Here is a 6232-nt window from a genome sequence, read left to right as displayed (position 1 = left end):
TTGTTTTTCTGAAGAGTAGCTATGCCCACTGTCACCCCAATGCCAGGTTAGGTTTTGAATCGTAAGTCTCAAATGGCCCTGTTCTTGCTTGGCACAGCTGCCAGACAGGGATAAAGGGGGAAGCCTTGAACAGAAGGACAGGCATGTCTCTGTCCCCTCACATACACAAAGAAATAGAGCAAGACTGCCGATAGAGAACAGTGGTAAGGGCCAGGTTGCGTCCTGTTAGTCAGGGGCTGTGGGAATGATGCAGGGTCAGTAAGACACCCATACATTTAGAGCCTTTTAAAGCCCTGAAGCTTCTTTTAGACCACAGATCTGATTTACATATGCAGCAGTCCCCATTCAGAGAGTGTGAGTGAAACTCGAGCCAAACTGCTTTGTTTTCCTGCTTGCCTTGTACCACTGAAATTTCCCTTGCAGTAAATTACCATAGATAAACAAGAAGTGTCTTAAAAATTAGCATCTGATTGCCCTCAAATTAAACCCTTGTTTTTACCCCAGAGAGCTCAGTCGAAGGAACAAGAAAATACAATGACAGTTTGACTAGAATACTTAACTAGAAAGATGACACAATTGAGAATCAATTCCCTAATGGAACAAGAATTGATAGGAATGGACTTCTGTATAAAGAGTCAGTAAGTGCAACTCTCAGGATTCATTTTCCTGGTGTATTTTTTACCTGGCTTTAGCTAATATAGCAACCACAAATCTATGTGGGGAAAATCAGCATCGCTCCACTACAAAATATTTATTTGCTTCTTGTGACTTAAATATGCAGTAAATTAGAAACAAACCAAAACTTTCAATACCATGAGTGGTGCATGGATAACACTGCTGTGGATGACAAGCCTTCTAGCAGATTTAACACAGCCATGAATACATTAGAGCAAAGTTTGGGTAAGTGAAATGTGTCACTGGATTCTGTCAGCAAAACACAGATGTCCAGTGCCTAAAGGATCCCCTGACTCCCAGATGGCAGCTGACAATCAAGAAGTTACCCAGTCTCCTGCAAGTTCCTCTCTCTTCCTTGCTATCCCTATGCAGATATCTCAGGTACCTGTGGCACCCAGTGCACAATGAAATACCCAGTGTGTAGGGATCCTCCCTAAATAACCATATTGGTAAAGGAAGTTCTGGATTCTGACTATGACACAAAACAGAGAATCATGTGATTTTCTTAATTAAGTAAGGAAAAGTATTTTATCAGCAAAATACTTCACAGTAGTTTTCTTAATATATTATTTCAGTGCCTTATCAAACATATTGCCAAGTTATATGGAAAATCCAAAACCAAAAAATTGTTTACAGAAAAATTTAAAAAGGTGTCAAAAATTTTCTTCTAACATCTCTAGACCAAAGAATAGTGAACATAATCAAAGGGGAGGGGGGGGAACCAAAAAAGATGGGAAGAAAAACAGCAAATATGTATAAATCTTTAATAACTTAGAGAAATGGTGTCTGTAAATATCTTGAAAGTAGAATAAGGGTAGTCAGACTTGACATGAGGACCAGAGCACCAAGAACCCAATGGGACAATGAACATTCCGCAGAAGACAGAAAAACATTCTTCCTTCATTAAAATTCACATGACTGCAGAAATTATCTAAATTTTTCAATTTAGGGTAAAATAAAGATCTGGATTTCCTGTCCTTGTCTTCTACTAAATGTCACTCTCCACTGTCCAAGAATCTCTACATTTTCTATCCATGAAAATTTTTTCTATATTTAAATGTGCTTGTGTTTCCATATGTCATCTTCTGCCATGCAATATCTGGTTTCTGAATACTCCTTAATATATACTTTCATAATAATAATGAAATACATACAATAATGGGCTGAAATTGCTCCTCATTACAGGAAGCAACCACTGTGAAGCCATTACCCTTCTCTCACTATTTCACAGCTCACATTTAAAAGAAGCTTCATTTTAAAGAAGCCTGTGATTTCCTACAATCTCTTCTCTCTTCCACCTGAAGTTCTTGCAGTAAGATATAAAGTAGCCCCAGAGCCTGCTTAAACTGGTACATTTTAGCTCAAACCCCAGTAATTGCATTCAGGGACTGGACAGTGACCACATCCTATGTATGAAATTTCCTTTCATGCCTTCTCCTCCCTATGCCCAAGAGCACTCTAACCTGATGAAACTGGCTTTGGCATTTGCTTTGGTTGCACTTTTGAATTATTTTTAAGGTAATTTTAAATATGTTTCTAAATAAACATTTGCACTGTTAGACATCCATGATTTCAAATTTCAGGTAGCATTGCTAACACCACCACAGCCAAAGTTTTCTATTCTCAGGATCTGAGACCAGAGCTCAGTAAGGGATTTGCTCCCACGCATTCTTCTGGGGCATTGTCGTCTGTTTCCTGACAAGCAGCCATAACACCTTCATCATTCATCAATCATTTCAAATATACTGCTGTGGAAATAACAATTATGTGGGTTTGCTTTGTTTTGCTTTTGCCACACAAATATATTTGTCTTCCTAATTTATTCCCCTTTGCACACAGAGCCTCAGTCATTTCCCTCATACAGGCTTGATAACACTGCAGCATGTCCCACCTACGCTATATTGAGTTGATACTTCAATTGTTTTCATAAAGTCTATTTATAGACAAATCTTTTATGAAGTTTGTAATAAGACAGATAGAGTACTCCATTACAAGCCTGGGTGATATATGATTTTTTTTAATGTCAGATACTTGCAGGCAATCTGAGTAAGCATTACAGTAGATTTGCATAGATTATTGACAAATGCTCTCTGTGAAAATATACAGAGAAAAATAAGTTAATTAACTCAAAACACATGCGCAGTTTGTTAAATTCACACTTGGCTTTGAATCTGGTGTAGAAAAGGTTTTTTACCTTATACAACAAAAACCACAAATCCTATTTACCAAATTTATCTTGCCCTTTCTTGCTTCAGCTCTTTCTTTCTTCTTCTAGTTACCTGCAAATTCTTTCTATAGCTTATGTTTTCTGTCATCTGTTTGTAGGAAGCATGGATTCAAATTAAGCAAGGAGGCAAGGGGAAATTGTTCTCTCTTTAGAAACACAAAAAGGTGAGGGACTATTTTCTAAACTCTGTTGAGTACATATTAATTCAGTTTACAAAATTTCAGAGGAAACCTCATTGTTTTCTGCACTAAACAGAGTTCCTTTGATTTAAGCACAAAAACCCCCAAAAAATCTCCCAGAAGTTAGGATATGCAGATTGAACAAATAGACTTGATTAGGACCCAAAACTTGCTATTTCAGGCAAAATATTCCATATTTATGTATTTGTGAAGTTATTACTTAAAAATAAGGATCGTAGTAAACTAGTATGTGCAGAATATTTTCTGTATTTGCGTAAGCCAGTCTTCATTTTCTTAGCACAAAAGGAAAAGAAAAAAACACATAGTTACTTTTTTGAGAGATTATTTTGTTCTTTGTTGGTCTAAGAATATCTTGAGAAAGTCTTCTAAATATAAACATTCACCATATATTTAAAACTTGAAACTTTGTTTTACCAATGCTGCTCAGTCTAGCTACTCGTACTCTTTGCTTTCTCCAAATTCTCAAGCAAGAAAGAGCACTGGCATCCTTCAAATTTCTAATTAAACGGCCTTAAACTCTCTTAAAACTGTGGGCTTGAGGTTTATTTTGGAGTTTTAAATAGCTAAGGACATGCCTTCTGGCAAAATGCAATATAAACATTCCTATTGTCAGTGAATGCTCTTGTATAAAATACCCACTGACTTCACATGGATAGGCTTTGAAGCATCAGAATCTTCCCATGTTTCCAGACGAGTTTAACATCATTAACCTACACAATTTTGTTAAAAACATGAGAAAATAAACAGCATTTCAGAAAAGTGAAATGAAAAAAAAGTTCTCTGAAGATAAGCGATGGTAACAGTTGGCTGATTAAATGGACAAAATGTACTTTAAAAACATGCGTTGGGGCTTAAGAAAAATAAACCATCACTTAGCTTTGTTCAGTCTTCATGCTTAAATACATCTAATGCTTTAAAAATAGTCCTGTTAAACAGGATGCAGAGCTATTTAAACTGAAATACTATTAGTTCTGGGATCCAAGATGAGGAACAGACTCAAACCTTTCTGGTTACTGCATGTGCTCTGACCTAAAAACTATTTCTATTTGTCTTCTCAATACAAAACTTTGGTACACAGTATAAAAGGATTCTCACTGATTAAGCATCATAATCTCTGGATTTCAATTTCTTATAAAAGTATAAAGGGTATGTTCTTTTCTTGATTTAGAGATTTATTGTTTTGTGGGGTATTTTTAAAACAGTTTCAGGGATTTATTTTTAATTATTTTATTTACTATGTTGTTATTAGCCTGGTATTTCTCATCAGCCTACTCAAACTCTTCATGCTATTTTCTGTCTTTGATCTATGCATAAATTTAAAACATTCCATAGAGTTAGGAATTTTTAAAAATTTTTCAAGAAGTTGTTCTTTGAATAATGTTTCCCGCAATGAAAAGGATTTTATCACAATATTAACAAAACTTTACAAATGTATCCATTATCTGTCTATGGGCAACTGGCCCACAGGAAAAGCATTAGTACAAATTGTGGCATGATTCCTAAGAAGGAATGCTTCGAGATACTTCATGCCTGTTCCAATTTGGACAACCACCACAAAAGCAGCAGTGTCAGCCAAAGACAGGAATACACATTGTGTAAATGGTAGATTGGATTACCACCTGAAGCAATAATTGGCCTCCAGGTACCACAATAGGAGAGATTCAATTTTACAAAGTTACTTCTTATCTTTCAGCTCATACACGGGAACATGACGTGCAGCTGTGAACTTGGCATTGACCAAAGGAGAAAAGAGGATTTCCATCTGGATCCCTGAAATTCTTCCACAGTGTGGTTAATGTCAAAAGAAGCATTCAAAGGGATTAGCAGAGATCCAACTTCCTCTTGCAATAAATACATGAAGAGCATTTGGTGAACAGCAATACCTTGCTGCCCAGAAACATCTCTAAATACTAAATTGGGGGCATAAAACCTGAAGGTAAAGGGAATGGTAAAGATTCATGACAATTAACAAGTGTGTAGGTGGGGGAAAATTGTAGTCAAATGTTTACAGATATCACTGACCAATCAGTTAAAAATTTTCCAAAATGCAAAATGCAGTTAAAATGGCAAGTCTTCAGCTGCCCAAAAGTAAAAAAGCATTTTGCAGAATAACCATCCTCTACATGGGAAGCTTTGGAAAAAGACAAGGTCTTTGTAACTCAAAATAATAGATTGAGTGTCTAAGCCTCAGTCAAAGACAACCTTTTTAATGGTAAGAGAACTTCAGAGGAGGGATAGCCAGCCAAACTCTGTGAGTGGAGCTGGGATCAATACCCACTCTAACATACATGCTTCAGCTGAATAACCATTACAGTCTGAGTACAGTACAGACAGGAAATCAAATAGGCAGAGCAGAAACATGCCAAGCAGGTCACCCACCACGTACTTGAAATCCCTCTTAGGACTCAGTTATCAAATTGTATTGAAAAGATTATGCTGGTGACATCAGTGGAGAGACTGTGCTGTAAAAATGTCTATAAAATCTTTTCTCCTCATAACCATGGAAAAAGTCAAGATCGGGTGAGGGACAGGGAGATAAATGGTACAAATGGCTTAGAGAGTTGGCTCACATCCTCCTGAACTCTGGCCATAAACAATGTCTGGGAATGGCCAAAGGCTCCTCCAGGATAGGAGTTGTGCGTGTTCCAATGGCAGAAAACTGGAATTTCCAGAACAAGCTCTGTGTGAATTACAGCAAGGTCAAGCCGTCCAAACCTGCACTTTTCTAAAAATCTCAGGAGAACACAATCGAAATGCCTACATATAATTTCATCATTATTATTGTCTCAAATCCTCAGTGAACTTAGGAGAAAACTGACTTGGCAGATCTGACAGCTGCACTCAGAATCAGCTGGGAAAGTGCACTGGGTAGTGGATAACACCGTTTTTAAGTTTTACTATGCCAAGGCAACCCTTTCTTTTTCTCCTTTGGTCAGCATAGCTCCCTTTTCTCCTTTGGTCAGCATAGATCACTGCCTGACCTGTCACCTTGTACAGTCAACCAGTGGTAACACCAAAGTGACACATGAACCTACTCTTAAACAGGATTCCAAAATAGCAGGAATACAAGAACAGCTTAAACGCTGTGTTGTTGAAATGTCCTCAGTAATTACCATTCAGATGATGAGAG

This window comes from Sturnus vulgaris, chromosome 3 (assembly GCF_052056855.1).
Source record: "Sturnus vulgaris isolate bStuVul1 chromosome 3, bStuVul1.hap1, whole genome shotgun sequence".
In the NCBI taxonomy this organism is placed as follows: Eukaryota; Metazoa; Chordata; class Aves; order Passeriformes; family Sturnidae; genus Sturnus; species Sturnus vulgaris.
The sequence above is the reverse complement of the archived record's forward strand: the minus strand, read 5'-3'. Positions refer to the sequence as shown.